The sequence below is a fragment of the Muntiacus reevesi genome, chromosome 1 (assembly GCF_963930625.1).
Source record: "Muntiacus reevesi chromosome 1, mMunRee1.1, whole genome shotgun sequence".
In the NCBI taxonomy this organism is placed as follows: domain Eukaryota; kingdom Metazoa; phylum Chordata; class Mammalia; order Artiodactyla; family Cervidae; genus Muntiacus; species Muntiacus reevesi.
This window is the reverse complement of record NC_089249.1, coordinates 240172329-240195864: the sequence shown is the minus strand read 5'-3', so window position 1 is coordinate 240195864 and position 23536 is coordinate 240172329. Positions and strand designations below refer to the sequence as shown.

Sequence of the window (23536 nt, the reverse complement as noted above, 5' to 3'; positions counted from 1 at the left end):
CAGTACAGGAGACCTGGGTTCAATCCCTGGGTCGGGAAGATCCCCTGGAGAAGGGAATGGCTACCCACTCCAGTATTTTTGCCTGGAGAGTTCCATGGACAGAGCCTGGTGGGCTATACAGTTCATGAGGTTGCAAAGAGTTGGACATGACTGAGAGACTGACCATTATAGCGGATTTACATAGGTGAGATTTTTGTTTGGTTGGTTGGCCATGCCACACAATATCCAGGATCTTAGTTTCCCAACCGTGGATCGGACTCACGCCTCCAGCAGTGGAAGTGCACAGTCCTAACCACTGAACAGCCAGGGAGTTCCCTGTCCATTTCTTCTTGATTGTCCAAGTTGTTGGTGAATAGCTGTTGATAATTCAGCCCTATTTTCTTTCATGTATAGTTTCTCCTGAATATAGACGTGTCTATATTTCTTCTCTTTAAGTAGCCTATGAACTCACTGAGACTAGAAAAGCTCCTCTTGAACTATTAGAATAGCTGCTCAACAAATATTTATTAGGTGTGTATTTTCAGCAAATAGGTCTTCAAATCCTTGTGCTGGAAGAAACTCAAGCAGTGTAGGCCATAAAAAGGCAGGCTACAAAGCACCAAGTACATTTAGGTCTCACTTTTTAGATATATATGTTTGCATGTGTGTATATACGTATGTGCCTGGGAAATCTCATGGACAGAGGAGCCTGGCGAGCTACAGTCCATAAGGTTGCAAAAGAGTTGAACGTGACTCATCAACCAAACAACAGCACATATATGTATAAATGTATATAATGTGTACTCTAAAATATTAACAGCAGTTACCTCTCTCAAATGAATCTATAGATGTATATATATATTCTTTTCAATTATGGTTTATCACAGGATATTGAGTATGGTTCCCTGTGTTATACAGTAGGACTTTGTTGTTTATCCATCCAATAGATAATAGTTTTCATCTGCTAAGCCCAAACATCTAGTCCTTTCCCCCCCTGACCCCCTGCCTTCTTGGCAGTCACAAGTCTCTTCTCTACACAGATATATTGTTTATCTTCATTTTAAAAATCTTTATGGTTAATTTTTTCTTTTTAGAACAGAAAAATAATATAGTTATTTCTTAAAATCAATCAGTAATATAAAAATTACCAAATTAAAAGTCCCCATAAATCTCTCCTCCTACAAAAACATACCAGTAAAAGTTATGTGAATAATTTTTCAGGTTTTTTTCATGAATATTTGAATATTCATACCTAATAATCATTTTCAAACTATGATATTAATCTGCCATTTACTTTTTTCTTGCTCAGTAATAAATCATTGATTCATTGTACATGATTTACCAAGTTAACTCTTTCAGTAAATGAGTTCATTCAACAAATACATATTATCAACCATGTGCTGGTCACTGTGTTGGCAATACAATAGTGAACAAACTGTATAAAGTCCTTACCCTCAGGAAATTTATATTCCAATCAGAAAGATGAACATAAGCCATAATCATGCCAGCATACAATTATAATCCATAATAAACCCTATTGAGGAAACGGGCTGGGTGCTCTGATCTAGTTTACAGGGCCTGATCTAGTGAAACTGAACAGTCAATAGCTAAGAGAAGGTTAGGAGAGAAGGGAAATATTGTGCAGAGGAACCTCTAGTGGCCTGCTGCTTGTGAGGGCTGATGATTGGCAGAACAGGCTGGAGGGCATGGGGTCGGGGACTGGTGGGTGGCAGCTGATGTTCACGTCATCCTTTCTTATCTGTAGGTGACTGAAACAGCCAATGGGACTGCCAGGACAGATGGATCAGGACTCACACCTCTGGATGTGAGTCCTCAGCATCTACGCAGTGTGGGCACTTCCCTTCCTGGTGCTGCTGTATTCATCTTGTACTTCTGAGCCGTGTTGACAATGCTCAGTGCTAGCCAAGGTCCTCCTCATCTTCCAGCAGGCAAGCTCCTCACCCCAGGCCATCACCTGACATGACTGAGCAACTAACACTTTCCTATGTTTTTTTATATACATCTGTATTGACATATGTACAGGATTGCCATACAGAAAATTTCTTCCACTGTGTTCCAAATAGAACAGTTCTCTATTTTTTAATTCACAAACTTCATAGAATAAATGTATCTATCCCACTATAATTTTTCTGTACAATGTTTGTTTAGGAAGCTTTTATATTTATATCCCCAGACTCACTACAGCAGCTTTAACAAAACAATCTGTGAGAAACATTTTGAGGTTTTTCTTACATTGTCTTACATTCCAGACACAGTCAAATGTTAGAATCCCACACAGACAACTTAGAACTCAGAACAAATGTCTGCAAAGAGGATATGGAAGATGTAGACAAGCAACTTTTTGTAACAAGCACGTTAATTTGTGTTCAGTATCACATTGCAAGCATTTATAACCTAACGTTAGTTAATTACTTACATATAGACATGCTATGGGGTCGCACCGAGTTAGACAGGACTGAAGCAACTTAGCAGCAGCAGCAGCAGCAATGTTATTATCTTAGATATGTTTCAAAATTTGCAACTAACACCTGGCTAATTTAAAAAAAATAAATATTTTCTAAAAAACATTTTCAAAGTAAATTTAAAAAGGCAATTCAAGTGTTAAACAGGGTAATGATATGTTTAAATGAGATCTGCAAATTTCTTTAAAAATTAGGTGACAAGGGCATTAAAGTTATATTTTCTTTTCCTGAGATAGAGGTCTGGGATGTTTTTCAGTTGATAATAAAGTTTTCACTCCTGCAATGAGATTTATTCTGAAATCATATCTAACCATCTTTGCATAGGAAACAAATTTGCATGGTACTCATCAGCAAAGGTCATTCTCTATACAATATGGGGACTGGGCCCATAGTTATCACCCTTCCATCTACTGTGTTGATTCAGATTTCCCAAAATTATTTTACTTATTCAAAATACAACTTCAATAAATAAATAAAATACAAAAAACAACAACAACAACAACAAAAATTGGCTGTGTGTTTAGAGTTGGTGTGTCATATGACATAATCTTTCCAATTCAAAATAACAAGAACTAGATTATCAGGCATGCTTGCACAGATCAAAATTTTAGGAGATTACTGATACTAAGAAGGGCTTTCCCCCCAACCCCCAACAAGTAGTTATTTTGGTTTTAGGAAAAAAACTGTAATAAGGACTCTCATTCAACTCAACCTGAAGTACTGGGGAACAAAAGGAGACTGTATGAGAAAGGTCTTGGGAACTTTCATGGAACAGTCAGGCCCCAAGAAGTATCCTGAGGCAGTCAGGCGTGGGAGCAGACCCAGGAGTCAAGTCCCATTAGGGTTTCCAGCGCCCCTGCTGTTTAGCTCTGAGTATTGGCTTCATTCCTTACTTTTGATGTGAACAAGCTTTGTTCACAGCTCTTGAGTTTCCGATTTTACCATTTTAGGCACCAGAAGGAGACTAATTTGATGATCTGTCTGGTTCCAGTAATCCAGGGAAAGAATTGATTTAATGGTTCAGCTTGGGTCAGGTACCACCCCTGAACAAATCAGCTGTAGTTAGGAAAGTGCTGGTAGAAACCACAGCTAATTCAGAAGTGTGGTCGGGTCACTTCAGGTAAGAGGGGAGGGTTTCTGAGCAGTTAAGCCCATAGACATCCATGACAAGTTTTGAAGAAAGAAAAAATAAAACAGGAATAAAAAGTGGACAGATTCCATCCCTAGCCTTCAGTTTTGCTCATTAAAGTCACAAAAACTTAACCAGTGTATCCACCATGTCTGGATCTCTATGTGGATATGAGTCCTAGCTTTGCAGCTCACAAGCTATGTTGCCCTGGATAAATCGGGCTTTTAGAATGGGGCTAATAATTTCTGTTTTTCTAGGCTGTTGTGAAAAACTCCTGGTGAGAAACCAGTGGTTCTTGGAGAGGCGGTGGAGTGAGTCCAGTGAATACAAGTACGAGCTCTAGAGCAGTGTCCTCAGTCAGGAGTGAGTTTGCCTCCGGGAGTCATTTGGCAATGTGTGGATTTATTTTTGGTTGTCACAAGTAGGAGGGGGTACAACTACTGGGTAGAAGCCAGGGGTGCAGTTAAACATCCCATGATGCACAGGACAGCCTCAGATGTCAAGAGTGCTCAAGTTGAGAAACCATGCTCTAGAGCCAAGTTACCTGATTCTGTTTATATCTCCATCACTTCAAAATTTGGTAAATTACCTTACTTTTCTATACTTAAGTTTTCCCATCTGCAAAGTGGGACTAATACTACGAACTATCTCCTCAGCCTATTGTGAGGACCAAATGGATTAATATATGTAAAGAGCTTGTGCCCTGCCTGGTACATAGTTCTCCCTAAATGTAAGCTGTTACTTCCTCCAAACTTAGCTAAGCTTCAGAATCACTTTGAGACCTTGTCTAATAATAGACTCCCAGGAACCTTCCCTAGTTGTACTAGATCTCAATCTTTGGAATTTGGAATCCAGGAATATGGGAAGTTTAGAGTTCCCCAGTTGATTTGAATCATCAGCCAAGTATGGGGGTGAAGCCTTGCTATGCAGAGTGTGGTTTTCAGACCAGCAGCAACTCAGAGCAGACTCCCATGTGCATACAAATCACTTGGGGGCCTTTTTACAAGTCAGGTTCTGGTTCAGCAGTCTGGGTGCCACCTAAGATTCTGCTTTCCTAACAAGCCTCCAAGTGAGGCCAACACTGCTGGTCCTCCGACAGTACTCTGAGTCCCAACACTCCAAAGTACTTTATAACTGCATGTTATGGATTCCATACCCCCAATATTGCTGCTGGACCCAAAGCCTATTGAGTGCCACAAGGTTGAGTTGGAATAGCTGCCATTGTTTCTTCTTCTCAAGAGCTAAAAGCAAGGTAAGGAAAGAAAGCTGTGTGGGAATGCTTCAGATAGCCTTTATCTCCTGGGGACCCCCTCTACCCCACCTGAGCCATGATGGAAACCCCCCAGGAGAAGGTCATCCACTTACCACTTGCCTGGCTGCAAAAGTATATCCCCTTAGCCAGAAAGAATAAAGAACCTTTGGAGGCTTCTGGAGTCCCATTTATTGTAAATTACCTGGAAGTCATTTTGCTTACAGTGGAATTGACCTGGAAGTCAATTTGTTCCTTTTCATGGCTGATGTCTCTTAAAGAGTATTGTTCTTCAATGTCAGGCCCCACCAGCCTCCAGGAGTCTGTGTTCAGAGAGAGTCAGAGATAGGACCGCACCTGAAAGCTCTTTAATTCAGTGGTTTTTCAAGGTGTCTCTGACACATGTGTGTGATGAACTTAGTGGGGAGATGGGTAATGTTTGTTTACTTTATTTTATACACACACACACACACACACACACACACACACACACACACACACACATATATATATTTATTTATTTATGGCTGTGCTGGGTCTTTGTTGCTTCACATGGGCTTTCTGTAGTCCTGGAGAGCAGGAGCTACTCTGTAGCTGCGGTGTGCAGGCTTCTTATTGCAGCTGCTTCTCTTGTTTTAGAGCTTGGGTTCTAGGTGTGTGGGCTTCAGTAGTTTTGCCACTTAGTCTTGGTAACTGTGGCCCACGGGCTTAGTTGCCCCATGGCATGTGGGATCTTCCTGGATCAGGGATCAAACCAGTGTCCTCTGAATTGCAAGGGAGATTCTTAACCACTGGACCATCAGGGAAGACCCTATTTACTTTCATAATAATGTATTTGTGTTAATATGTTCAATCCATGATGGCTTAGAATTGTGTTATAATACTTCTTTTTGAAATTTAGTTTTAAATTTTTGACTTGATGAGAAAAATAATAAAAGTATAACACATATGTGATAAACGACTTAACTTCCAGACATGCTCTTTCAGTTCAGTTTCCTTGTTTTATGGATGGAGAAGCTAAAACAAGAGAGGCCCTGAGTCTCGATTTTCTTTAAAGATAATCATCCCTACTTGGTAGGGTTGTGGTAAGAACTAAACAGTTCATTTATAGCACTTTGTACATTGCCTGGCCCGTCATACATACCTAAGAAATGTTAGTTGCTCACATTATGAGTATTAGATGAGAAACCTTATTAATATGATCATTGACAGTCTCTCTGAGCCTCATGCTCCCCATCTGTAAAGTGAAGGCATCAGATGAGAAGGCTAAGCATCTCTGGCCATCCAGCTCCCTCATCCTCTAACATGCCAGAGGAAAATATCTGACAGAAAGATGTGGAACACTAAATCTTCTCTTTTCAGTAGGCCTCATTTTATCCATCTATAAAATGGGAAAAATAAAGACTTCTGTGACAATTCCTACCAACAAGTCAGCCTATTTAAACAACCTATTAAACATCATATTAAAAATCTGTTCACTTTGGTATGTTCTTAATTGACACATTTGAGTGCTAGAGCTAATCCAGCAAGAGAAAAATTATGGAAAAAAATCGACACTAAATGTATATGCTCACATCCACTCACAGATAATGAAAACAAAGGCTAGAAGCCATGTAGCTTGTCAGAGAGCAAAGGGCTGTTAAATTCTAAAGCCAAGGCTTAAGCTCCTGTCTCCCAGCTCTCAGACCAAAGTTTCCTTCTCAACTTCTCCTTCTGGTCTCCTTCTTTTATCTTCAGTTTCCTTTTTAGTTCTCCATTGACAGGACTGTCTCTGGATCTCCTCACCACCAGCTCCCCCACTCCTTCCTCTCTCTCTCCACACACACACACACACACACACACACACACACACACACACACACACACACACACACACACACACACACACGAGCAAGGCTGCCTGAACCGTTATTCAGAGCTGATGCTCCCACATTCCTACTCTGAGACACAAAATTATAGGTCTCAGAGAGCTGGAGCTGGAATAAAGGATGAACACATAGAGAGTTTTCTAGACAACTAACTCATACCACAAATAAGGAAAAAGATTTCTTCAGTACTGGTGCCAGTGCAATCTGCATTCCTTTTTCATCCTTTGGACAAGATCCACAGCATATTCTGGTATGTAAGAGCCTCTCCCCTCTCTCGCCATGGAAAAGGAATCCAAAATAATACTTTGGACTGCAAATCTGTGCTTCTAGGTCACTTTCCAGGCCTAAAATTAGGGATGGTGCTCACTCAGGTGGTCTGAGCCTAGAAGCACAACTCCTACAAAGACACCAACTTAGATTAGTACACTTGAACAATGATTTTCTCTAACAGCTATCATCATTATCATAATCCACAGGCCACAGAACTGCTCAGAAGTAGAGCCTTCACTGAGCATGGAAGGATACTCAGCTGGAATAAAGGATGAACATGTAGAGAGTTTTCTAGACAACTAACTCATACCACAAATAAGGAAAAAGGTTTCTTCAGTCTTGGTACCAGTGCAATCTTCACCGTGACTGGAGTAGAAGACCCTTAAGGCCTTTTTAGTAATTGTTACTGTTATAGTTCAGTAGTTTCTTGAACCTAGTGGTGTCATGTATTGGAGTATGGCTTTTTCTTTTTCTTTTTTTTTTTTTTGGTTTTATCTTGAGGCTTTCAGGATCTCAGTTCCTTGACCAGGGATTGAACCTGGACCATAGCAGTGAAAGCCCAGAATCCTAACCACTAGGCAACCAGGGAACCTGTTCTGTTTTGTTTGTTTGTTTTTCTGTATTGAGCTTTTTTTTTGACTGAAATGAATGAATATAGAATGATAAACAGTGGGTAAATGGGATCTCTACATAAATGGGGACCACTAAGTAATTATGGCCTTTCCATTCGCAGGTTTTGCCTTTGGAAAACAAAATATGGGACCATGCCAAGGCCACTCATCCACTCACCCTGTATGGAGGGATGCTGGTGATCAATAGAGTGTACAGAAGGCTCTGGGCCTCAAGCTACCATAAGTTTGGGGCCACCACCCAGGTAAGCATCATCCTCAACTTCCCCAACTGCTAGTGAGTTAGTTCAGTCCCCAGAGACAGAATGATAATGTACATTCTGGCTGGCTTCCCCTCAACAGAGGAGATTAGCAATGGCATGGCTGAGAATTTCTTGTGCATAGAGAAGAAATGCCAGCAAGCTGCACCATGGAAAGAACTAGACCCCTGAAAATGCAACCCCATACATGTCATCCCTCTTTCTTAAAAAAAAAAGAAAATCTAAACCAAGACACATCTTTTTTTCTTGTGTGAAAGCAAAGTCGCTCAGTCTCATCCAACACAATACGACCCCATGGAATTCTCCAGGCCACAATGCTGGAGTGGGTAGACTTTCCCTTCTTCAGGGAATCTTCCCAACCCAGGAATCAAATCGGGGTCTCCTGCATTGCAGGCAGATTCTTTAACATCTGAGCTACCAAGGAAGCTCCCCTAATTGATTTTTGGCTACTGTAACTATGGCCCTAAAGAACAGAAATTCACATTCTTAATCTAATATATAAATAACGTTTGTGAAAGTCATTCAGTCGTGTCTGACCCTTTGCAACCCCATGAACTATACATAGTCTGTTGAATTCTCCAGGCCAGAATACTGGAGTGGGTAGCTGTTCCCTTCTCCAGGGGATCTTCCCAACCCAGGGATTGAACCCAGGTCACACACATTGCAGGCAGCAGATTCATTACCAGCTGAGCCACCTAGGTTTAGAAAAGTATAATCTGATCACTGAGACTTGATTTTCTCAGTAATCCATACTCACCATTTATAAGAAAGAGAAGAAAGAACAGCATTAAATAAATACTATTCTCTTGATTTGGTCCTTCGATAAGTCCTCAAAAAGGAACTCAAAAGAAGGAGAATTAATTCTGACCAGGAAAGAGAGAGGCAACACCGAAGCCCCTGAGACTTGAACCATAAACAGGATTGTTCAGTTCAGTTCAGTCGCTCAGTCATGTCCGACTCTTTGTGACCCCATGGACTGCAGCATGCCAGGCCTCCCTGTCCATTATCAACTCCAGGAGTTTACCCAAGCTCATGTCCATTGAGTTGGTGATACCATCCAACCATCTCAACCTCTGTTGTCCCCTTCTCCTCCTGCCCTCAATCTTTCCCAGCATCAGGGTCTTTTCAAATGAGTCAGTTCTTCCCATCAGGTGCCCAAAGTATTGGAGTTTCAGCTTCAGCATCAGTCCTTCCAATGAATATTCAGAACTGATTTCCTTTAGTTTGGACTGGTTGGATCTCCTTGCAGTCCAAGGGACTCTCAAGAGTCTTCTCCAACACCACAGTTCAAGAGCATCAATTCTTCAGTGCTCAGCTTTCTTTATAGTCCAACTCTCACATCCATACATGACTACTGGAAAAACCATAGCTTTGACTAGATGGACCTTTGTTGACAAAGTAATATCTCTGCTTTTTAATATGCTGTCTAGGTTGGTCATAACTTTTCTTCCACAGAGTAAGTGTCTCTTATTTTTATGACTGCAGTCACCCTGTGCAGTGATTTTGGAGCCCCCCAAAATAAAGTCTGTCACCGTTTCCATTGTCCCCCCATCTATGCCATGAAGTGATGGAATCAGATGCCATGATCTTAGTTTTCTGAATGTTGAGTTTTAAGCTGACTTTTTCACTGTCCTCTTTTATTTTCATCAAGAGGCTCTTCAGTTCTTCTTCGCTTTCTACCATAAGGGTGGTGTCATCTGCATGTCTGAGGTTATTGATATTTCTCCCAACAGTCTTGATTCCAGCTTGTGCTTCAGCCAACCCAGTGTTTATTATGATGTACTCTGCATTTAAGTTAAATAAGCAGAGTGACAGTGTACAGCCTTGACGTACTCCTTCCCCTATTTGGAACCAATCTGTTCTTCCATGTCCAGTTCTAACTGTTGCTTCCTGACATGCATACAGATTTCTCAAGAGGCAAGTCAGGTGATCTGGTAGTCCCATCTCTTGAAGAGCTTGCCACAATGTGTTGTGATCCACACAGTCAAAGGTTTTGGCATAGTTAATAAAACAGAAGTAGATGTTTTTCTGGAACTATCTTGCTTTTTCGATGATCCAATGGATGTTGACAATTTGATCTCTGGTTCCTCTGCCTTTTCTAAATCCAGCTGGAACATCTGGAAGTTCACGGTTACATAGTGTTGAAGCCTGGCTTGGAGAACTTTGAGCATTACTTTGCTAGCATGTGAGATGTGTGCAATTGTGCGGTAGTTTGAGCATTCTTTGGCATTGCCTTTCTTTGGGACTGGGGTGAAAACTGACCTTTTCCAGTCCTGTGGCTACTGCTGAGTTTTCCAAGTTTGCTGGCATATTGAGTGCAGCACTTTCACAGCATCATCTTTTAGAATTTGAAATAGCTCAACTGGAATTCCATCACCTCCACTAGCTTTGTTCGTAGTGATGCTTCCTAAGGCCCACTTGACATTGCATTCCAGGATATCTGGGTATATATAGGTGAGTGATTACACCATTGTGTTTATCTGGGTCATGAAGATCTTTTTTGCATAGCTCTTCTCTGTACTCTTGCCAACTCTTTTTAATATCTTCTGTTTCTGTTAGGTCCATACCATTTCTATCATTTATCAAGCACATTTTTGCATGAAATGTTCCCTTGGTATCTCTAATTTTCTTAAAAAGATCTCTAGTCTTTCCTATTCTATTGTTTTCCTTTATTTCTTTGCATTGATCACTAAGGAAGACTTTCTTAACTCTCCTTGATATTCTTTGGAACTCTGCATTCAAATGGAAACCACAAAAACCATAATCACAGAAAACTAACCAATCTGATCACATGGACCCCGCCTTGTCTAGCTCAATGAAACTATGAGTCATGCCATGTAGAGTCACCCAAGATGGATGGGTCATGGTGGAGAGTTCTGACAAAACGTGGTCCACCAGAAAAGGAAATGGAAAACCACTGCAGTATTCTTGCCTTGAGAAACCCATGAACAGTATGAAAAGGCAGAAAGATCAGACACTGAAAGATGAACTCCCCATATTGGTAGGTGCCCAGTATGCTACTGGAGATCAGTGGAGAAATAATTCCAGAAAGAATGAACAGACAGAGCCAAAGGAAAAACAACACCCAGTTGTGAATGTGAATGGTGTTGGATGTAAAGTCCAATGCTGTAAAGAGCAATATTGCATGGGAACCTGGAATGTTAGGCCCGTGAATCAAGGCAAATTGGAAGTGGTCAAACAGGAGATGGCAAGAGTGAACATCGACATTTTAGGAATCTGTGAACTAAAATAGACTGGAATGGATGAATTTAACTCAGATGACCATTATATCTACTACTATAGGCACAAATCCCTTAGAAGAAATGGAGTAGCCATCATAGTCAACAACAGAGTCTGAAATGCAGTACTTGGATGTGATCTCAAAAATGACAGAATGATCTCTGTTCATTTCCAAAGCAAACCATTCAATATCACAGTAATCCAAGTCTATGCCCTAACCAGTAATGCTGAAGAAGCTGAAGTTGAATGGTTCTATGAAGACCTACAAGACCTTCTAGAACTGACACCCAAAAAGGATGTCCTTTTCATTATAGGGTACTGGAATGCAAAAGTAGGAAGTCAAGAAATACATGGAGTAACAGGCAAATTTGGCCTTGTGCCGGGGTCCAGCCTCGGCAGGATCCAGGGGGTACCCTCAGGATGAACGGCGTCAGCGAGAGAGAGAGAAGACACGTGAGACTAGCCTTGATAGGGCCAAGTCTGTGTTTTACTTTTTGACAACCGGTTTTATACCCTTTCACAGAATGTTTTCAAGGTACAAGATGCTTACTCATGATTACACAGGATTAGCATTACATCATTTTGATTTTTAGGAAAAGCAGGATTATTTTGCTTTCTAATTCTATAGTAATTCTTAGCACATGGTCTTCTGGCCTTGGGGCTATTAACATTTTATGCAGGTCAGGTGATTGTAAACCTATTTTCCATTTTTATGGTGACCTTAACTGAAAGGTAACAGTGTCATAGGGAAATAGTACGGAGTAAAGTTATATTCTTGTTAATACAAAAATTAATCTTTCTGCAAAAGTTGTCAGTTGCATTTATCTAAGAAGTTTACCCCATACTGACTCTGCGACTTTCGTGAGGCAGCTTCTGCCTAGCACTCCTGACTGACAATTAACAACCATCTCATTGTTACCACACTAGGGCTAAGTTCTTATTTCTCTAGATCTTTAACTATATTAACAATGGTTTTTATAACACAACCTTAGCACATTAAAGGCAAAAACACAGCAAGCAAATCACAACCCAATAACCACCTATAGAATAATTTTTCTTATGTTTTCTAATAGGACTCCTTTACCCCTTAAAAGGGCTCTATATCTATTAGGGCTTTTATATAATCAGGTTCTTTATGCTATTTTATGATTAGGATATTATAAGCAATCATGCATATTAGTACCAAGGGCATAAATGCATTTGGCTAACAAACTACCAGCAAAGGAGTTTAAATTAAAACACTCCTTTCACCCTGAATAATCTCATAAAATACCACCACCTGGGAAACTTATTGATTAAAGTTCTAAATTGATTCTTATTTGGGAAGAGGTCGGGGAAGGCCTCCCTGCCTGTGTCAGAGAAATTAGGGAGTAGTCCATTGAGGCAGGCATCAGAAAGACAGATATCATCTTTAAGGTGAGCGCCAGGGGCAGCTTTTTGAAATCCCTGAAAACCTGATCTGCCTTGCCTGTCAGGCTTTCTCCTCGTGACCTTGTCATGGGTGGGATCTTGTGAGCTGGCCTTTTCGAAACCCCTGAAAACCTGATCCGCCTTGCCCATCAGGTTTTCTCCCTTACGGCCTTGTTAGGGGTAGGGTCTCGTGAGCTGACTTTTTCGAAACCCCTGAAAACCTGATCTGCCTTGCCCATCAGGTTTTCTCCCCTATGGCCTTGTTAGGGGTAGGGTCTCGTGTGTTGGCTCCTGGCAGCCTTGGAGTACAGAATGAAGCAGGGCAAAGGCTAATAGAGTTTTGCCAAGAGAACACATTGGTTATAACAAACACCCTCTTCCAACAGCACAAGAGAAGACTCTACACATGGACATCACCATATGGTCAATTCCAAAATCGGATTGAATATATTCTTTGCATCCAAAGATAGAGAAGCTCTATACAGTCAGCAAAAACAAGACCGGGATCTGACAAACAGAATTCAGATCATGAACTCCTTATTGCCAAATTCAGACTTAAATTGAAGAAAGTAGGGAAAACCACCATACCATTCAGTTATGACCTAAATCAAATCCCTTATGATTATACAGTGGAAGTGACAAATAGATTCAAGGGATTAGATCTGACAGACAGAGTGCCTGAAGAACTATGGATGGAGGTTCGTGACATTGTACAGGAGGCAAGAATCAAGACCATCCCCAAGAAAAAGAAATGCAAAAAGGCCAAATGGTTGTCTGAGGAGGCCATACCATGAAAAGAAGAGAAGCAAAAGGCAAAGGAGAAAAGGAAAGATATATGCATTTGAATGCAGAGTTCCAAAGAATAGCAAGGAGAGATAAGAAAGCCTTTCTCAGTGATCAGTGCAAAGAAATAGAGGAAAACAACAGAATGGGGAAGACTAGAGATCTCTTCGAGAAACAGGAGTGTGACAGGTTCAAATGGAGGGAAAGGTGTGAAAGTGTATCTCATTCTCAGGGAATGCCTCTAATTGATGAGTCTGGTTGCAGTGTAGAGAACATGGCGTGGAAACAGAGAGGGACTATTTTGAGTTGAGAGAGTGGGAAATTAAACTTGAAACACAATGGGCTTTGAATCTCAGACTCAAGTTTGGAACTCTTTCCTATAGGCAATGATATACCATTAAAAGCTTTTTGAGCATTACAATAACAGTCACTGATCTTTTCTCTGACTTGTGTTCTCTAAGAAGCAATGTATTTTTCTACTCTTAAAAAAATGAGTTCCATGCGGTGAGTACTTCATGATCGTAGACTTTCAATGACCATCATTTCCAGCACCTACATTTTAGCACATACAAAGTATATCCTGATTTTAAGATGAGGCAAATGAAGTTCAGGGAAGTAGTCATCTAGATAGTGGTAGAAGCTGAGTTTAACGTAGATGACCATTATATCTGTCACTGTGGGCAAGAATCCCTTAGATGAAATGGAGTAGCCATCATAGTCAACCAAAGAGTCCAAAATGCAGTATTTGAGTGCAGTCTCAAAAACGACAGAATGATCTCCATTTGTTTCCAAGGTAAACTATTCAGTATCACAGTAATGCAAGTCTGTGCCCTGACCAGGGGCACAGTAGCTGAAGTAGCTGAAGTTGAACGGTTCTATGAAGACCTACAAGACCTTCTAGAACTGACACCCAAAAAGATGTCCTTTTCATCGTAGGGTACTAGAATGCAAAAGTAGAAAGTCAAGAGATTCCTGGAGTAACAGGCAAATTTGACCTTGGAGTACAAAATGAAGCAGGAAAAGGCTAATAGAGTTTGCCAAGAGAACACACTGGTAATAGCAAACACCCTCTTCCAACAACACAAGAGAAGACTACACATGGACATCACCAGATGGTCAATATAGAAGTCAGATTGAGTATATTATTTGCAGCCAAAGATGGAGAAGCTCTTACAGTCAGTAAAAATAAGACCAGTAGGTGACTGTAACTCAGATCATGAAGTCCTTATTGGAAAATTCAGTCTTACATTGAAGAAAGTAGGGGAAACCACTAGACCATCCAGGTATGACCTAAATCAAATCCCTTATGATTATACAGTGGAAGTGACAAATAGATTCAAGGGATTAGATCTGACAGACAGAGTGCCTGAAGAACTATAGACAGAGGTTCGTGATATTGTACAGAAGGCAGTGATCAAGACCATCCCCAAGAAAAAGAAATGCAAAAAGGAAAAATGGTTCTCTGAGGAGACCTTACAAGCAACTATGAAAAGAAGAGAAATTAAAGGCAAAGGAGAAAAGGAAAGATATATGCATTTGAATGCAGAGTTCCAAAGAATAGCAAGGAGAGATAAGAAAGCCTTCCTCCGTGATCAATGCAAAAAAATAAAGCAAAACAATAGAATGGGAAAGACTAGAGATCTTTTTAAGAAAATTAGAGATACCAAGGGAACATTTCATGCAAAAATGTGCTTGATAAATGATAGAAATGGTATGGACCTAACAGAAACAGAAGATATTAAAAAGAGTTGGCAAGAGTACAGAGAAGAGCTATGCAAAAAAGATCTTCATGACCCAGATAAACACAATGGTGTAATCACTCACCTATATATACCCAGACATCCTGGAATGCAACGTCAGGTGGGCCTTAGGAAGCATCACTACGAACAAAGCTAGTGGAGGTGATGGAATTCCAGTTGAGCTATTTCAAATTCTAAAAGATGATGCTGTGAAAGTGCTGCACTCAATATGCCAGCAAACTTGGAAAACTCAGCAGTAGCCACAGGACTGGAAAAGGTCAGTTTTCACCCCAGTCCCAAAGAAAGGCAATGCCAAAGAATGCTCAAACTACCACACAATTGCACACATCTCACATGCTAGCAAAGTAATGCTCAAAGTTCTCCAAGCCAGGCTTCAACACTATGTAACCGTGAACTTCCAGATGTTCCAGCTGGATTTAGAAAAGGCAGAGGAACCAGAGATCAAATTGTCAACATCCATTGGATCATCGAAAAAGCAAGATAGTTCCAGAAAAACGTCTACTTCTGCTTTATTGACTGCGCCAAAGACTGATTGTGTGGATCACAACACATTGTGGCAAGCTCTTCAAGAGATGGGACTACCAGATTACCTGACTTGCCTCTTGAGAAATCTGTATGCAGGTCAGGAGGCAACAGTTAGAACTGGACATTTGGAACAGACTGTTTCCAAATAGGAAAAGGAGTACATCAAGGCTGTACACTGTCACCCTGCTTATTTAACTTATATGCAGAGTATATCATGTAAAGTGCCAGGCTGAATGAAGGACAAGCTGGAATCAAGATGTCGGGAGAAATATCAATAACCTCAGATATGCAGATGACACCACCCTTATGACAAGAAGTGCAGAAGAACTAAAGAGCCTCTTGATGAAAAAAGAAAGAAGAGAGCAAAAATGTTGGCTTAAAACTCAACATTCAGAAAAGTAAGATCATGGCAAATAGATGGGGAAGCAATGGAAACAGTGACAGACTTTATTTTGGAGGGCTCCAAAATCACTGTAGATGGTGACTGCAGCCATGAAATTAAAAGATGCTTGCTCCTTGGAAGAAAAGCTATGACCAACCTAGACAGCATATTAAAAAGGAGAGACATTACTTTGCCAACAAAGGTCCATCTAGTCAAAGCTATGGTTTTTCCAGTAGTCATGTATGGATGTGAGAGTTGGACTATAAAGAAAGCTGAGCACTGAAGAATTGATGCTCTTGAACTGTGGTGTTGGAGAAGACTCTTGAGAGTCCCTTGGACTACAAAAAGATCCAACTAGGCTATCCTAAAGGAAATCAGTCCTGGGTGTTCATTGGAAGGACTGATGCTGAAGCTGAAACTCCAATACTTTGGGCACCTGATGGGAAGAACTGACTCATTTGAAAAGACCATGATGTTGGGGAAGATTGAAGGCAGGAGGATAAGAGGACGACAGAGGATGAAATGGTTGGATGGTATCACCGACTTGATGGACTTGAGTTTGAGCAAGCTCTGGGAGTTGGTGATGGACAGGGAGGCCTGCTGTGCTGTAGTCCATGGGGTTGCAAAGAATCGGACAGAACTGAGCCACTGAAATGAACTGAGAGGTTGAGTTAGAATTCAAACTCCTGAAACTCAATCCATTTTTTCCAATGTACATGTTACACATTCTCTGAACTCATGCTGATTCAATTATGAAAGAGACAGCTATTTTTGAGGTGCAGGCAGTTTCACCCTTTACCACATTCATTGAATAGATGTTTCTAAAGAAGCTGAGGTGGGAGATGTGGACCAACAACTTATATCTTAGGCCTTAGTCCCTTCATGCCCTTCATCAAGTGAGACGCTTGTACCTAGAGATACATGTATAATATGTTCTACTCTATGGCTGCTAAACACATTGCTGTATTTTAGGGGCTTTAATGGATTATTTAAGGCAGTTTTGGCAATTCTCAATTTCTGCCCCATATTCTGGTTTCCCTCTTCCTCAGCAGGTCCTCCAGGGGCTTCTGGTATCTGCAAATGGATCTTCCCTGGTTCCTTTTGCTTTACAGATTGTAGAGTCTGTAAGACTCCTCTCCTTGGATGTTATTTACCCCCACCTACCCCATGCAGTTCTGTGTTCCCCTCGGAAATCATCACGTACTTCTCTGTTTCCTGGATAGTGAAGCACTGGACCTTCATTGTAGATCTGGGGGTTTGCACTGCCATAATCTGTCTGACATGTGAGTAAAATGCAGGCAGTCCTGCTTCTCTCCTGTCTCTCCACCAGGCTCCAGACATCTCTAGGAAAATTCCATGGGGTCAGGTCACCAGGCTGTCCCTAGGGAAATTCCAGGCAGAGTACATCTTTTCAGAATTAAGCTGAATCTAAGATCTCATCAGTCAGTTAGGTTCTTTGTTGGAAAGCAGCAGAATACAACTCTGGCCAACACGCTAAAACAAAGTGGTTTGAGGGTAGCTCAAGAGTCAAAGAAGCAGATCTTTAAAAAGTCAGAAATTAGGTGGAGCCTATGATTGAAATCAGAGGAATGAAGAGACTCTGTCTCTAAGATAAGTTTCCTCCACCTGTTTTCTGTCCTTGGGCTTTCTGCTCAAGATGCAGATTCTATGGAGAGTCAGTCCAATCACACATGCTCATCCACTAGGCAAGGGGCATTCTGACTGACAATGCCACCAACATACTGATGCAGTAGAAGAAGGATGATACTGTAAATTAAAAACGGGGTTCTACACCAAAAGAAGAGAGAATTGATGGGAGTTGTTAATAGCAACAGATATACACAGAAAGTAAACACCACTATCCAGATAACACAGACGTTCCCAGGTAAGAGTATCTGTAAGAAACCAGGGAGTCAGATTTGACATTAGTCAACTTAAAGAAATGATCATAATATCTTCAAGCACTAAAAATAGTGAAAGTTCTAGAGCAGGATGAAAACTGAATTCAACACTGAGCCCCCTGTTTTTAAAAGGCTTAATCTGAGAACCTGAACAACGATCTATGAAGCTTCTGGAATTATGTGCAGACATGATCAGCCTGGATAGAGCTTTATCATTTTATTTTTTAAATGAATTATTTATTTTTGGCCTTGCTAGGTCTTTGTTGCTGTGCACTGGCTTTCTCTAGTTCTGGCAAACAGGGGCTACTTCTGTTGCAGAACACGGGCTGTAGGAGCTCAGGCTTCAGGAGATACAGAACACAGGCTGAGTAGTTGTGGTACACAGGCTTAGTTGCTCCACAGCATATGAGATCTACTTGGACCAAAGATTCCCTTTGAACCCATGTCTCCTTCATTGGCAGGTGGATTCTTAACCACCAGAGAAGTTCTATCACTTTTATTGATTTTTTTGAAACAACTAATTTGTGGTTTCATTGATTGGTTTTCTGTTTTCAATTTCATGGATTTCTCCTCTTATGTGTATTTTTTCTTTCTTTCAGCTTACTTTGGGTGAAATTTTTTAAATTTTCTTGACATGGAAGCTTAGATCATTGATTAGAGGCTTACTTTCTTTTCTGATATAAGCATTCAAAGCTATAAAATGTCCTCCAAGCCTGCATTAATAGAGTAGTCAAATGTGGTTACTAAGTATGTGAAAGGTGATTACTCTGAATTTAGATGTGCCATAGAGTAAAATGAACACCAGATTTTGAGAATTCAGTATAAAAGTATAAAATACCTCATTAATAATTTTTATATTGTTACATGTGAAATAGTAATATTTTGGATATATCATGTTGAGTAAAGTACTTAAAATTAATTCTACCTATTTTCTTTTTGCTGCTTTCAATGTGGATACTAGACAAATTACATATGTGACTTGCACATTTATGACTCACATTATATTTCATTCTTTAAATAATTTTATTTATTTATTTATAGCTGTGTTGGGTCTTCACTGTTGCTTGGGCTGCTCTCCAGTTGTGGTGGGCAAGCTTCTCATTGCAGTGGCTTCTCTCATTGCAGAGCACAGGCTCCAGGGCCTGTGAGCTTCAGTAGTTGTGGCACGTGGGCTGGATAGTTTCAGCTCCCAGGCTTTAGAGCACAGGCTCAATAGTTGTGGTGCATGGGCTTAGTTGCTCCACAGCATGTAGGATCTTCCCAGATCAGGGATCAAATCCATGTCTCCTACATTGTCAGGCAAATTCTTTACCGCTGAGCCTGGTATAAACCCTGATTTAATTGTATCCCACACATTTTGATGTCATGCTTTCTTTTCATTTGGTCCAAAATATTTTTTAATTATCATTACAACTGTCTCTTTCATGCATGGCTTATTTAGAAATGTGTTGTTTAATTTTCAGACATTTGGTGTGTGCATGTGTACTTGAAAACAACTAGATGAAAACTTAGATGGCATTAGATGAAATGTACTATAAATGTTAAGTAAGGTGTTGACTGATAGTGTTGTTCACGTCTAGTATATCCTGACTGATTTTTCACCTATTGATTACTGGAGTGGAGAGGAATATTGAAGTCTACAAATATACTTGTAAATTTATCTGTTTCTTCTTTTAAATGTATCAGTTTTTGCTTTGTTGTTAGATGAATGCACATTTACATTATTTAGAGATGTCTTGATGAATTGATCTTTTAAACACTGCAAAATGTCTCTCTGTCTCTGACAGGATTCTTTGTTTCAGAATCTACTTTATCTAATATTAATACAATCACTCCAGATTTCTTTAAATTAGCGTTTGCATGAAGTACATTTTATCCCTTAATTTTAACAGATATGTATATGTCTTTATAATTTAAGTGGGCTTCTTGTAGGGAACATTTAGTTGAATCTTGCTTTTATATCCAGTTTGACTACCTCTGTCTTTTAATCTGTGCATTTATATTTAATGTGATTATTGATATGGTTGGACTAAAATCTAACATTTTGATAATTGTTTTCTATTTGTTTCGTCTGTTTTTTTGTTTGCCTTTTCTTCTTTCTGCTCTATCTTGGGTTATTTGAGTATTTATTAAGAGTCTGTTTTGTTATGTATACCTCTTTTAGTAGTTGCCCAGTGGTTTATAATACACATCTTTAATTAATCATGGATTACACTCAAATAATTATATACCATTTCATATGTAGTATAAGAACCTTACAATAGTATACTACCAAATCCTCCCTTCTGTCTTTGAGCCATTTTCGTCATATGTTTATTTTTATGTACACTATAAACCCTGATACATTGCTGCTATTTTTGCTGTAAACCAGGTGTTATCAAACTTTTTTTAAAGGGCCAGATAGCAAGTGTTGTAGCCTTTCAGTCCATACAGCCTCTGTTGCAGCTACTTAACCGTGCCATTATAACTCAAAAGCAGCCATACAGGACGTGGGGGAAAGTGAACCTTCGTACATTTGTTGGTGGGAATGTAAATTGGTGCAGCCACTATGGAAAACAGATGGAGGTTTCTCAAAAAACTAAAAGTAGAACTACTGTATGACCCAAGAATTCCACTCCTGGGTATATATCCAGAAAAATAAAAAACATGAATTAGAAAAAATATATGCATCCCAGTGTTCATTGCAGCATTATTTATAATTGCTAAAGTACGGAAGCAACCTAAGTGTCCATCAACAGATAAATGGATATAGAAGATGTGAGATGCATGCACACGCACGCTTACATACATGTATAGATATTTGTCTGTGAGATCAGTCTTTTGTAGAGGACATCAGGATAACAACCTCAAGATTCTCCACTAAAGTCATAGAACCTCAGAATTCTAGAAGCTTGTCATCTGGGAGCCTTGAGTTAAAAACATTCATAACATTTTAGAGTTAAACTTAAGAGCTTGAACACCCTCAGGAACATGAATTTACTGACTCACAAAGTAGCTGAGGCCAAAGGTAAGAAGCTATCTTGCTTCAAGTAGGATGGTGATGTTGAAGCACCACTAGAGGGCGGCCCTGTCCATTGTGTCTCGGTCACAATAAAAGCAGGATTTCCCCTCTTCTGTTCTCAACCTCCACATATACCAGGAGTAATACACCACTGATCAGAAGAAAACCCAAGAAGATCAGCACACACTTGTTTTCTCTAAAGCGTTATGTAATGTTATTGGATATAGAGTCTTAATTCCTTTGCATAAAAGTAAGGGTTAAAAAAATAAGACTATGCCCTAGCTTCTTGAATGTTTTTTTCCTAAATCTTTGTTGATAGTTGGAGGTGATAATAAAACAGATTATTATTATTGTTAACTGGAGGGTTTTTTTTTAACTTTCCTAAACCTCAATGACTTCATTCTAAAATGGGGTCAATTTCTGTTCTGTTTCCCTTTAGACTTTAAAATGCTGTAGTGTAACATCCAGAACTACTAATGACATATTAATTAAGAATGGCAGGTAGTAGGCAAATAGGTTTTATTCAGTATTATTTGTAAAAAAAAAAAAAATGAATGTGTGTGAGAGTGTTTATGTGTATTTTGTATGTCTAGAAGAGGAGATAACAGTTGATCTTAGGTAGTAGGGTTAGACTTCCCTGCTGTCTCGGATGGTAAAGCATTTGCCTACAATGCGGGAGACCCAGGTTTGATCCCTGGGTTGGGAAGATCCTCTGGAGAAGGAAATGGCAACCCACTCCAGTACTCTTGCCTGGAAAATCCCATGGATGGAGGAGCATGGTAGGCTACAATCCATGGGGTCGCAAAGAGTCAGACACAACTGAGCCAGTTCACTTCACTTCACTTCAGCAGAGTTGTAAATATTTTCATTTCCTATTTGCTAATGTATATTTTTTATTTGTATACATTGGATATCATTTTTAGAAAACCAGATTATAGAAAATCTCCCAAGTTCTATATCAATATAAGGAATGATTGTCATTATTCCATGAAAAGTCCCTCAAATTTGTATATTTACCTTCCTTCTTCTTACAGCAGTGGTTCTCAACTGGAGGCATTCCTTACTGCCTTCCCCAGGGGAACGTTTGACAATGACTGGAGACATTGTTTGGTGATCACAGCTAGGTTTTATGGTACTACTGGCACCTAGAGGGTAGAGGCTAGAAATGCTGCTGAACATCCTGCAGTACACAGGACAGCTCACCACTTAGAAGAAATCCAAATCAGATACTGGCCTCAAGAAAGTTGATATTGAGTAAGAAAGTACAGATGTCATATTTAATCAAACTTGTGTTTCTAAAACATTTGTTTACAATATTCTGCTATTACAAACAGTGCTACAAAGAGTATTATTGCATATGCATTCTTAGGAATCATAGGAAGGGTTCTTCAAGGTACATCAATCACAAGGAGTGGAGTAGCGGGCCAATAGGCACATCTGTTCTTAGTTTTAACAGCATCTGTGAACCTAGGAGTGTCAATGAAGTATAAAAATAGAGGCTAACTTTAAAAAGCAGGAAACAGAATGAGATTTTCACATAATACCATTTACATTTAGCATACACAGAAACAAAGCAACAATACACACATTAGAAGAGTAAGTATGAAACAGTGTACAGTAAATTAATCAGAATTGTTGTTTATGGTGAGGAAAGGAGTGGTATAAATTGGCATTTCTCTACTTCTACATTATTGTTATCTTGGGCTGTGTAATTCTTTGTTGTGGGAAACTGTTGTGTGCATTGTATGATGTTTAGCAGTCTCCCTGACCTCTACTCGCTAGATGCTAGTAGCAATTGTGATAAGCAAAAATGTCTGTAGACGTTGCCAGACATTCCTAGGAGGTGCAAAACTGCCCTCAGTTCAAAACACTTGTCTAAATAAAGGGGTAAGATGAGTGAGTAAGCCCAGGTAGGACCTTGCATGGACCCATGATGGCAGAATAAGAGTTTTCTGAAAACATGATTAACTCAATCTTTGACACTCGAATTTCTGAGTGATTGAAAAAAAATTTACTGCTGCATTGTCCTCCAAAGTGGTTTTGTAAATCTATGTTTAATAGTCAACAAAACAGTCCAAAATGCAGTACTTGGATGCAATCTCAAAAATGACAGAATGGTCTCTGTTCATTTCCAAGGAAAACCATTCAATATCACGGTAATTCAAGTCTATGCCCTGACCAGTAACACTGAAGAAGCTGAAGTTGAACGGTTCTATGAAGACCTACAAGACCTTTTAGAACTAACAGCCAAAAAAGATATCCTTTACATTATCGGGGACTGGAATGCAAAAGTAGGAAGTCAGGAAACACCTGGAGTAACAGGCAAATTTGGCCTTGTAGTACAGAATGAAGCAGGGCAAAGGCTAATGGAGTTTTGCCAAAAGAAAGCACTGGTCACAGCAAACACCCTCTTCCAACAGCACAAGAGAAGACTCTATACAGGGACATCACCAGATGGTCAACACCGAACTTGGATTGATTATATTCTTTGCAACCAAAGATGGAGAAGCTCTATACAGTCAGCAAAAAAAAAAAAAAAAAAGACCAGGAGCCAACTATGGCTCCGATCATGAACTCCTTATTGCCAAATTCAGACTTCAATTGAAGAAAGTGGGGAAAACCACTAAACCATTCAGGAATGACCTAAATCAAATCCCTTATGATTAT

General features: G+C 39.8%; 1 protein-coding gene across 3 annotated transcripts in view; it reads left to right on the top strand.

The window, feature by feature from the left end:
* The window catches only part of SLC36A2 (solute carrier family 36 member 2), a 77004-nt gene that overhangs the window by 14920 nt on the left and 38548 nt on the right, over window positions 1–23536 (top strand). For 2 of the 3 annotated variants that reach the window (XM_065936056.1, XM_065936047.1), the window contains exon 3: window positions 7712–7852. The gene's annotated coding sequence lies outside the window, so the exon portion shown is untranslated. Of the gene's footprint in view, window positions 1–7711; window positions 7853–17079; window positions 17251–23536 lie in introns of all 3 variants that reach the window. The other variant, XM_065936066.1, reaches the window with a different exon arrangement.